General features: G+C 45.3%; 1 long non-coding RNA gene across 1 annotated transcript; it reads right to left on the reverse strand.

The window, feature by feature from the left end:
* Nucleotides 1-10056: 10056 nt before the first annotated feature.
* Nucleotides 10057-11590, reverse strand: LOC144827496 (uncharacterized). The gene is made up of 3 exons (XR_013610211.1): nt 11326-11590; nt 10858-11237; nt 10057-10227 (listed from the first exon to the last, which is right to left on the reverse strand). It is a non-coding gene; the product is annotated as an uncharacterized LOC144827496 (long non-coding RNA).
* Between the last annotated feature and the right edge of the window lie 880 nt (nt 11591-12470).

Consider the following 12470-nt stretch of genomic DNA (forward strand, 5'->3'; position numbering starts at 1 on the left):
TGGGTGCAGCTACCCACTTCACATGGACACTTGCTCCTGATAAGAGACTTGCATTGTGCAGGAACATGTGCTGGACATTTGGAGAGACATTGTGTGTCACTCAGGCTGTGTGACATCATTATTCCTGATGTTAAGGAATAAAACACAGTCTCACAAGTGACATCTAGCATTGTGTCATATTTTCCTACCTAGAAATAGTTGTGTGTAATCTCATCTCGCGTCTGGCGCCCAGCAGCTGCACCAACTACACCGGCTGGCATGCATCCTGGAGCTGGCCCCTCCACATCTGCTGAGTCAGATTCACTGAGCTCCACCGGTGTCCCTTTCCTGGTGGCGATGTTGTGCAGCATGGCACATACTACCACTATCTTGCAATAGGTGTGTGGGCTGTATTGTAGTGCCCCTCCACTCTTGTGTAGGCATCTGAATCTGCTCTTGAGTATCCCAAATGTCCTCTCAATAGTGCCTCTGGTTGCTATGTGGGCACTGTTGTACCGCTGCTCCGCTGGGTTGGCTGGATTAAGGTAGGGCGTCAGTATGAAGTCACGGGCCGCATACGCACTGTCACCTGTGGGCTGGGAGGAATATGGTTAAACACTGTCCTGCACATGCTATCCTTAACAAGTGTGGCCTCTGTTCAAATGCATTTACCTAGTAGATATCCCTCACCAAACTCCCCACTTGTGAGTTGACGGTGTATCCCACTGTGACGGAAGATGAAAGAGTTGTGCGTGTTGCCACGGTATTTAGCAACAATGTCCGTGATGATGTGTTTGGCATCACACACCACCTGTATGTTCAGGGAATGGTAGGATTTGCGATTCCTGAACACGTACTCATTCAGGGAGTGGGGGGATATTGCAAGATGTGTCCTATCTATGCATCCTATGAAGTGGGGAAATTGTTCTATTTGATAGAAGTCCTGCTTGGTCTGGTCTAGTGCCTGTGGGGTACTAGGGAAGTGAATGTGGTGAGGCGGCCTCTGTACCATGGCATCAAGGAACGCATGGAAAAAACACAAAAGTGCACTCTGTGACACCCCTCCTACTGAGGCATTCACCCTCTGGAAACTTCCAGATGCCTAGAGGTGCAGTGAGCACAGGGCCTGCATGTGGGTGGGGATGGAGTGTGTCCTACTTGTGGGATGTTCAAGGAAGGGTTTAAGTTCATCAATTAAATCAAGGATGCTCTCTTCATCCAGCCTGTTGTGTGTATGGATGTCCTCCTCAGTGTGCTGGAAGATGGTAATGCGCTCACAGAATATCCTCCCCTGGCGTCTCCTCCTCTGTGCAGCAGCTCGGAATCGCAGCCTCCTGTCTATTGTCTATCACGTGAAGCCCAGCCATTGTGGAAAAAATCCGTTGCATTGTGGGACTCCTTATATAGTTTGCACCTGGTTACCACCTGCTCCTACTTGGTGTTAATTGCGATTCTCTAAATTACGAATTTCGTGAATTTGCAAACTGCGATTTTTTCATACATTCCATTGCGATTTCTTAATTTGCGATTTCCCCATTTGTGATTTTTGCTAACTAAGGAAATCGCAAATTAAGGAATCGCTAGGGAAATCGCAGAATTCTGGGTCTCGCAACGTAAGAAATCGCTATTTTAGCGATTTCTCATTTTGCGATGTGATTGTGCTTCATACATTGGCAATAGCACATTTGTTGTCGTAAACGCTGTTTTTTGCAATTCGCAGTGTTTGCGACTAAAAATTTGTTTGATACATATGACCCTTAATGCCTGGTGTAATCGATTGTGATACATGGGGTAAGATATTTGCAGCGGTGTATTCGAAGTGCTACTCCGTCTATGACTGTACTGCCCTCCGTGATCAAGCAAGTTCAGAATCAACACGGACCGGAGGTGGCAGTCGAGTTAGGAATGAGACTTGTTGGAGTGTTTGACGTAGTTTCTGATCTGATCCTTGCCAATGTCAAGGGGGATGCAGTGAACTTTCACATGTCTAATGCTCTGCGCCTTGGCCCCGATGCCAAGAAACCCCAGAGGTTACCGAAAATAATTGCGGAGGCTTATAGGACCACAGGAAACATCAGGCTCACCAGCCGGTGGAGGAGAACGTGGCAAAGGACGGGGCACCCCACACGGACGTGAGAAGCCCCACCCAACAGGGAGCAAAGGCGAGTAGGACGACTTTCCACATCAAAGACCTCCATTTCAGAAAAGGAAGGTTGCTGCATTAACAGCGAGGTATGCCACAGACAGTGAGAACACAGCTTCAGAACCTGACATGGGCACTCACGCTGCTGGACAGCCAGCGGAGGTTACAATAGTGCAGCAAGCACTGCGTCCATATCTGAAGGCGACAGCAACTAACACGTTTGTTACAGTAGAAACAGCTGACACTAGAGTGGCTCCCCCTGACAAAGTACATGACATAGTTCTTTTAATTGAAGGTGACATACAACGGGTAATAAAACTGGGAAAAACTGACTTCTACATATGACATTTTGTTAACTGAGGCAGACTGACCCCCGCCTTTGGTTTTGGCTGCTCCGAGAGGGGAGGAGGTAATCCTCCCTATTTTCACGCACACTGTGCCCAAGGAGCAAGCACAGAACTTTGCAGAAGAGTGGGTTCAGGTGCTTGCACCAGCGTTTGTACCGTACTCAGATGGTTTGAGATAAACTTTCACCCAATCATGAGATTCCATTGCAATCTATGCCACAGCCACAACCCCAATATCCCATGCGGCAGGAAGCGAAAACTCCAGTGGCAGAAATCCTTGAGCACTTCGAGTATCAAGGTGCAATTGAAACATGTGTGTCACTTATAAACAATCCTCTTTTCACTGTGACCAAGCCTGATGGGTTGTACCGCCTGGTTTTGGATTATCGGCATTTGAACTCTCCTGGTCGTACATGTGCAGTACAGAATACCCACAGTTCACAGTTCCGCTCTGCTCGATAGTCTCGTGAGAAAACAATTTAAAACCTCACTTGACATTTCCAATGGCTTTTTTTAGTCATAACCTGTCCCCTCTTAGTAGTCAGTGACAGCATTTACTTCTGGCGGTAAACAAAAACAGTTCAAAAGGTTAGCTATGGGATACAAGAATAGCCCAGGTATCTTTGCCGCCTGTGTCGTCTCATTGTTGGATGGCATAGACCCAGATGCATTCTCGTATGTTGATGATATTTATTTCACAGACGATTAATTATGGCCGCATCTGTGTCATGGTGACCGCATCATTGTGATGTTTGAGGATTTTGGTTACAAATTTAACTTAGCAAAATCTCATATTGCAGAGTGCACAGTTTTGTTTCTGGGCTACGAGCTCAACAACGAAGGTAGAGGTTTAGCACCTCACTTTCTGGAGAAATGTGCACGTTTACGTGCTCCGACAACTCTGACAAAATTGCAATAATTACTGGGTTTCTTGAATTTCGGGCGTACTTACACTCCCAATTATGCCCAGTCTATGAAACCACTTAATGCCTTGATGCAACCTACTTTTACCAAATCAAGCTGGCTTCCTGAACATTCAGTTATACTGCAAACTTTGCAGTCTGATCTTGAATCTAAATACATACTGACACGTGATAACCACACAAACCTGGTAATAAGAATTGTGCAAGGTCAGTGTATTTCACTTACCTGACGTTTAATGAAGGAAGGGACACTGTCCCTATTGCTTACAAGTCACACTTGTACACTTCGGCTGAAATGCGCTTTTCTACTGTCGAAAAAGATTTAACAGTGGTTCAGATAGCTATTCTGAAGGAACGAGCACTGTCACAGGGAAAACTCTTGTTGGTTTTTACACCATGTCCAGCCCTTGAGGCAGTGACGAGAGCCAGTGTACACAATTCAAAAGCTTTACATTCCCGTTGGATACAATTGGCAACTTCACTGACTTCTCCGGATGTCACGTTTATCTTTGATCCCTCATTGCAGACTCAGGAGTTCTTGCAGTATGAATTTGTTCATCCTGCTCTTGTGTCCATGCGTCCGCTTGAGGATTACCATTGTATCATTTACAACCACGGTTCGGCGCAACTGGCGACGTATTCTAAGCACACTTATTCAGCTGCCTGCACAATAGTGGTTGGTACCATTGTGAATGGAGAATTCAAGTCTGATGTCGTGCATACGCAATCATTAGGGGACTGTACTGCTGAGTTGCCAGAGCTACGTGCTCTGGTGCTTGCACTACAGTTTGCTGATCCTTGTGTGACTACTTTGATTGTAAGTGACTCTTACTACTGTGTGCAGTCTTTTAATGACAATCTATTCTTTCGGTCTCAGAACGAATATCGTGATTCCAAAGTTAGCACAATAAAACACAACATGCGTTGGGTTTGAGTGGCAGAACTAAAAGAACGTCTGCCTCTCGTGAATGTAATTCATACTTTAGGTCACCAGCGTGTAGGGGTACATTCTGTTGGTAACAGTCTTGCTGATGAAGCAGCTAAGACAGCAGTGGCGACATACTTAGTGGCAGCAGTTACAAGATCTAATAGTAAGATTGATGATGACATCTTGGCAGCTATTGCTGCGACTGAGAAGGGAGATAATTATCCTAGAGGTTTCCCTTCGAAGTACTCTTATCAGTTAAGTCCTGATAAAGTTCCATATGTGAGACCGCAGACAAGCATTGATAACAGCCGCTCATGAGGGCATGGCCTCGGCGCGTGCCGGCGTTTCGGCAACTGTCACTATATTGCAGCAACGTTACTGGTGGCGTGAACTGTTTAAAGAAACGTGTGATTATGTCCTTTCTTGTGACATTTGCCAGCAGATTAAACCTTCAACTGCTGAGCGTCCATACCAGACACAGTTGTACATATCTATTAAAGCACTTGGGTGTGTTTATTTGGATCACTGTGGTCCTTTCTCTTGTAATACTGCGTATAAGTTCATCTTAGTTGCAGTGGATTTGTGAACACGCTTTCTATGGGTCTGGCCACAACCTAGCGCTGATGCTCAAGCTATCATCAGGGATTTGTGTGTCTTTGTGGGAATTTTTGCATGTGGTACCTTCCATTCTGACCAGGGTCCAGCGTTCACCTCTAAGGCGTGGGAACTTTGGGGGTCCAAGTCAAATTTCCGTCTCCATACCGACCTGAGGGTAATTCTGTTGTGGAGCAAATGAACCGTGACTTAAAGCGATCCTTGACAGCTAGGGTCTTAGGCACTTGCAGGAACTGACTGGCCCATTTGTATAGCGTTCAACGTGCACTTAATAATCTCCCGAGAAGGTCTCTGGGTAGGCGGACCCCATACAAAATGCTCTTTGGCATAAAGATGTTTGTCCTGGACCTTGATGGTCTAGACATGGCGGCGTTGAACGCACCCTTTGAAGTACATAATCATTCTGCTGTGTTACAGAAACTACAGGAGACTCGTGACAGTATTGCAAATGAACATTTGTCCTCCACATCTGATGCTGGCTACCTCGAGTTGGAGATCTGGTCCGTGAGAAGGTGGACAACAAGAAAGAATTTTGTCCCTCTTATCAAGCTCCAGTTCCAGTGCTTGGTGTGGAGGGCACAAGAACAGTTATTTTACCTCAACTTTCTGGTCACAAGGATAACAGGTATATCTCCATCGACAATGTCAAACTACAGGGAATGGCCGATTCTTCTTAGTATGACTCCTGCGATGCTGAGAAATTCTGTTTTAGCCCAGGCAAATAAGAACAGGCCTAACATTGCCATTGAGATGCAACAATTACTAATCCATTTTTGAATCCACCGACTGTTGATCACAATGAAGATATTAAGTATTACCTCTGTTGTTACCTGGTGTGCAAACAAGTCCAGCTGACCTGTCACATTTTTCATTTGACTCTAGCTCTACCAGATCAAGAGCCCTATCAAACATTTCACATTTTTCTGTATGGTTTAAAAGGCATTTTTTTAATAGTGCCTTGGACTTACATCTGGTTGGTGCTCATCTCTGTTTTTCTATTCATGTCTATTGGATTTGTGATTTTCTTTTTTCGTTTTATTATTGAACATTATCTACCGAAAGATCTACAATAAGTTTCATAAATGGAACTTTGGCACCACTCTCCTCATCACACAGAATGAAAAGGGACCAGACTTTTGTTAATATAACTGCTTGACCTATTTTATATGGGATTGTGTGGGATGCTGTGCAGTTTCAGATTCATGGCCCCACAGAGGTGATAAATGTCCCTAATGTACTTCTTGTTTCTATGGGAGATGTTGTAAAACAAAACATTTGCTCTGATAATTGGGATGTCCAAGCAGTAGAAGCTCTTTTTTCTGATTTGAAATATTATGCTGCCTTTGATGCTGAAGATTTGTACTTAGATTCTGCTAATTATGCAGACCTCTTCTGCTATCAATACTATGCCAATCATTTCCTACATAAGGCAAATACATTTAGGAATATAGTTAATTATACACAATGGGAACATTGTCCAATTCCCACTGAAGGCAGTTCGAAAACTCTGTTGAACAGATTTGCATATTTCACTGATTTTAGTCAAACCAATCCAATACTGAAGCTTTTTATTTTAGAACTACTACAATATCGTCTTCCAAAGTTAGACTAACACACTCTAAGTTATTATACTCAAAATTCTTAATGGACCAATTGGCCATAGGTGGTTATGATCCGTGGAAAGATACCATTGATCTTAAATCTGTTTGGGGTTCTAAAACCTGGCAGGTACAAGGCACTGAGGCCTTACATCGCGCATGCCTTATCCCAGAGCACATGTTGTTTTTAAATTCGACTATTTTTCAAACCACTTGCTTAGGATTGGCTACTTTAAACAACTGAATGCCCCTGCCATTCCTGATCTGGGTGCTTATCCTACTTGGGATAATCACACTGACATGTCTAATGATGACTTACAGTCACTACATACTAATACCTCCTTCAATATTTCAAGTTTGGATTCCGAGGTTGGTTGCTTTGGCAAAAAAGTTCAGAATCATGCCAACAACGCTTTCTGGGTCTAGCCCCAGGCTATACACAGGTTAGGGTGGATCCACGTTTTGATAATTCCCATTCTGTTACTACCTATTCAGTAGGCAAATTATGTCAAAATTGGCTCAAACATTCCACCTTATCTTCAGTTAAACAACATTTATCACAATCGACTGACGATGTTGATTTGAATGACTTTGTAAAAGGCCCTGTAGGAGGCAGGTCCAAAAGATGGATATATGCTATTTACAATGAGGTTTGGAAATTGTCTCAAATTGAAGCAGCTTCTAGATTAAGGGCTATTGATGAAGCTAACTTAGAAAAGGGGCTTGCTGTCATTGATAATAGCATTAATACTCTTTCTTCTAGGATTTACACATTAGATAATATTGTTTCATCTGTTGTGGATATTGTCCAAGATGATGTTTCCTTTTTGTTCCATGGGCAAAATCAATTGCGCTCAATAATGCAATTATCTTGGACTTTGCAAACGTTAAAATCTGGGATACTTCCATGGGATTAACATGAATACCTCATCTTTATTTTTACCCTTTAATTTGACTGTAAAGCAACAATTCATGTCCATGAAGGATGCAACATATCCACTTTTGCATGTAGAAAAGTTGGAACCTTTACCATTTTCTTCTTCAAGTATAAATTTCATATCATCATTCATGCCAGTTTTTGTTCCTTTCCCATTACTGTCTTTGTTGACCTACGGTCAAAAAACATTGTTTGAATGATTCCTGGGAGAACATTTATCTAAAAGCACTTTGGTTACACTTTGGTTACACGGCAATAAAAATATTTTCGCATTAGCGGCAGAAAAGTGCCGCTTACGCAGCAATAACTCCTTGTGAATATGCCCCTATAACTTTTTCGCCGATGACAAGCTACATTCTCACTGTTTTAGGTGATTTGCAGTTCTCAATCATCACGATTTAGACATCAGTGGGTGAAAGGATGTTCATATTAAATGGTTTTGCATTCATTAAACATGCAAATATATTTACTGTGTATTATTCACGTTTAGGTCACAGCTATTGGAGGCCTGCATTTTAAAATGGTAAAATATGTTGCCATCTTGCTTGTGACACACATGCAGATTATATTTAGGAAAGCAGAATTTCTAATACTACCATACACAATGTTCTGTTTCTTACCACTCATGAGAAGAAATGTTTTCTTTTTGCTTTAATGATTGCAGAATATTATAATTGGTATCCAATCCAAGAAGATACCTGCAGATTACAGGCTATCCAATGTATCTTCTTTTGTTGCAGATAAATGTAAGCTTGAAGGGCCCAGAGAAAAAGTGTATTGTGGAGGATCCTTAGAAGCTAATGAGCTTAAGATTGTATCTTTTCACTCTACCTGATCAGAGCATTTTATTGGAACTGTGTGTAGGTGTGGCAAACGTTCGAATAGTGTGATTTTAAGCTAGTTCAGAGCAGATTACAGTTCAGAATGCATACCAATACAGACCTGATTAAAATTTAGAATAGAGCAGAGCAAAGTAGGAGATTTAGATTACTCTCTTTATGAGAGAGCTGTCTTCCTTTTACACAGTTAGGGCCCGATGTAGGTAAAACGCATTTACCGATTTTAAAATACCGAATCGTACCGAATCGGTATTTCAAAATCGGTAAATGATATGTAGATAAAAAAAATCAGAAATTTTCCGAATCGGTAGCAATCGGTATCGTGAGTCGATACGTACCGATTCGGCAAGTTCCGATTCGGTATAAACAGAATCTGCCCCCACCGAATCGGAAAATACCGAATCGGTAATAGCAATACACCCCTTGGGCCAAAAGGCCAATAGGAATGCATTATAAATACCGAATCGGCATTTACCGATTCGGCACTTACCGAATCGGTATATTCCGAATCGGCAATTACCGAATCGGTAAATGCCGATTTGTCGAGCAAGGAAACTGAAACTAAAGCCATCAGCCAATGAGGTGGAAGCACCCTCCCCCACAGGGTGTGGCAAGCCAGGCAGGTGCAACTCATCAGAACTTTCTGGAGAGGCAGCCTGAGCTGAGCACCCACAGTGAGCAGCAGTATCCAGATCCCTGTAAAACATGGCAAGCAGCTCTGAGAGGCAGAAGGCAGAGCGCAAGCGGAAGAGCAAATTCAGCACCATGGAGCTGCAAGTGTTGGTGGAGGAGGTGGTGAGGGTACACAGCCAGCTGTATGGAAGGCTGTCCCTCACTGTTCCAGAGAGCACTAAGAGGAAGCTGTGGATTGAAATTGGGGAAAGAGTAAACGCTGTCGGTGTCACCCACAGGAGCCTGGACGACCTCAAAAAGAGGTTCTACGACATCCGCGGCGTCACTAAACGGAAACTTGCCGAGCTGCACAAGCAGGCTGGACTAACTGGTGGAGGCAAGAACCGGGCGCCACCCCTCACTGAGATGGAGGAACTTGTGGCGAATACCATTGAGCGTGCGAGTGTTGTGGGAATTGGGGACCTGGATAGCACATCCCGAGCTACAGCTACAGGTAAGAAGCATGCGCAACTTCACACACCATACCAGACATCTCCCCTTTAGACCCAGTGCACAGCCAAACCCCAGCCCAGTACTGCTAGCAACAGACATGATCAATGCATCATGCTAAATGCAGTCAGCAAAAGTACCCTAAAATGCCACTGCAGAAGCGTAATAAAAAGAACTGTAATACTGCATCAAAGTATTAGTAATGAGATGTGCAATGTTTTAATAGTAGTCAATGTAATACATTAGCAATCAGTTGACAAATGCCTCTTTATACCTAGGGGCACCATCAGGTGGGGGAGCAGCAGCTACTCAAGCACCAGCTCCAGCACCATCAGCCAGTGCGGTGGCAGTGCCAAGCACCAGTGTACATGTACAGGAGGAGGACAACAGCAGCGCCCTGGGCAATGAGGAAGACACTGGACATTCCCTAACATTACCACACTCCCCCAGACTGTCTCTGTCTCAGACGCCCCCATTGCATTTCTCCCCGGAGAACTCACCACCACAGACCCACCCTGCACCGGCCACATCTCCTGCCAGGAGGAGAAGTGTTGCACCATTAAACCTCATGGAGGGAGCAGCGGGTCAGGCTCCAGCACAAAACCCTGTAACACCTGTGTCACCCCAGCACACACAGCAGGGCAGCAGCAATCCCCGGAGGCCACGTGCATCCAGCAGTGCACATCCAGCACAGGAGGGCAGCGTGTTCCGAGGGCTGGAGGGCAGTATGGTCAGAATCCAGAGAATGCAGGCAAAATCAATCTTGGCCTGCCATCGCCAGTTGCGGCTGCACAACCTGCAGATGGGGGTGATGGCACAGGGATTCAAAACATTTGTTGATAGCAACAAGGACATTGCAACAGGTATAGGGCGAATGACCACTGCCATCACCCAGCTCTGCAATAAAATGGATGAACACGAGCACTGTCGCCGCAGGGATGCCCGCATGCTGAATAGGTCTATGAACCGCCTTGCTGCTGCAACCGCCCAGCTATGCCAACGTGGGGCAAACATGGAGGGCAACCTCACCCAGAACATGGCAGAGGTGACTAGGGGCATGGCCCGCATTACCAACGCAATGGAGACATTACTGATATCCAACACAGTTGTTAATCCCGCCCTGGGCCTGGGCGAGGCTGGGGACAGCAGCAGCCCGGCCAGCGCAGTGTCTGAGCCACGCCGGAGCAGCAGGCGCTCAGCTGAGGCTGCTGGTCATACAGAAGGGGGTGAGCCACATCCTAGTGGGGCTGCTAAGCGCAGCAAGAAATAAGACTGCCAGGGCGGGTGAGGCAACCCGGACAATTGACATTTGACCACATCTTGTTTACTTTTTTTTTGTTGCACATCAGTGCAGTAACGTTGTTGCAACATTATTAAATTTCTTTTTTGAAAACATACATTGACCTGTCTGTGCATCTGTACTCACTCAGAAATAGTTGGCTGTTATCTCCTCACGCCTGTATCTGCCGTCACTTGGTGCAGACACTCCAGCAGGTAGTGGTAGTGGCACAGCATTGTCATCGTCAGGGTCCTCGTAGTCGGACAACTCAACCTCAGTGCCTTTCCTGACTGCAAGGTTGTGCAACATTGCACAGACAGCAATTATTTTGCAGCAGGTGATGGGGGTATATTGTCTAGCACCTCCGCTCTTGTGCAGGCATCTGAACCTGCTCTTCCAGATGCCAAAGGTCCTTTCCACTACATTCCTCGTGCTTTTGTGGGCACGGTTATACCTCCTTTGGCTGGGTGTTGAGGGGTTCAGGTAGGGGGTGAGAATGAACGAGCGGAGGGCATATGCACTGTCGCCTAGAAGGAAAAGGGGTGACATTACTCACATGCATACATGTACTTCATACTGCTATTTACGTTATGGGGGTCTGACACTGTGTCTTACCTAGGAGGTATCCTTCACCAAATTCCCCTGCCATCAGCCGTGCATAAATTCCGCTATTCTGGAAGATATAGGAGTCGTGGGTACTCCCCGGAAACTTCGCCACCAGGTCAGTGATGACACCCTTGGCATTGCAAATCACCTGGACATTTATGGTGTGCCGTGACTTCCGATTGCGGTATACGTATTCCGTGTCAGCAGGGGGGCAAATCGGAATGTGTGTGCCGTCTATGCAGCCAATGATGTGGGGGAATCCTGCCATCTGGTAGAAGTCAGCTTTAGTCTGTACCAGTTCTGCATGGGTTGCAGGGAAGGAAATGTACTGGTCCATCCTCTGGATCATGGCGTCAAGGAACTTGTGGAAGAACCTTGACAGGCTGCTCTGGGTCACCCCTCCTGCCACAGCAACTACACTTTGATAGCTGCCAGACGCCAGCAGGTGTAGGCAGCATAGCACCTCCACATGCACAGGGATTGCGTGTGCCCTTGGGGTGGGGTGCTGCAACAGGGGTTTGAGATCCCTAATGAGGTCTCTGATGGTCTCTGGGTCCAGCCTGTACCTCTGTAGGATCTCTGCATCAGTGAGCATGGACAGGGTGATCCTCTGTCTGTACACCTGCTCCTCTCTCTGCCATTCCCTCTCTCCTTCCTGCTGTAGCCGTAGCCGTCTTGCTATGACATAGAAAGCTGCCATGTTGCAAGTAGAACTGCATTTTGGGTCCTTTTTTATAGGTTGCACCTGGTTACCACCTGATTCCAATCCATGGTAATTACCGAATCTGAAATACCGAATTTGAAGCAAATTCGGTATTTCAGTGCTTACCTACATCTCAATCTTCAGCTTTTCACAACGAATCGGATTATCACCGATTCGATAATTATACCGAATCGGTACGTTCACGATTCTGTAAAATCTCCGATTCAGTCGAATACCGATTCGGAAAAAATAAGGATTCTGAAAAATCTCCGATTCGGTATTCTACCGAATCGGATATTTTTCTGATTCCTTATTTTTTCCGATTCGGGATTTTACCGAATCGGTGACTTTCCGATTCGGTAATTTCACCGATTTTGTTGGATTTCGGCCTCCTACATCCCGATGGCTCAATTCCGATCGGTAACGGCCGAAAATACCGATTTTCGGCCGT

The sequence above is a fragment of the Lissotriton helveticus genome, chromosome 4_1 (assembly GCF_964261635.1).
Source record: "Lissotriton helveticus chromosome 4_1, aLisHel1.1, whole genome shotgun sequence".
Classification (NCBI taxonomy): domain Eukaryota; kingdom Metazoa; phylum Chordata; class Amphibia; order Caudata; family Salamandridae; genus Lissotriton; species Lissotriton helveticus.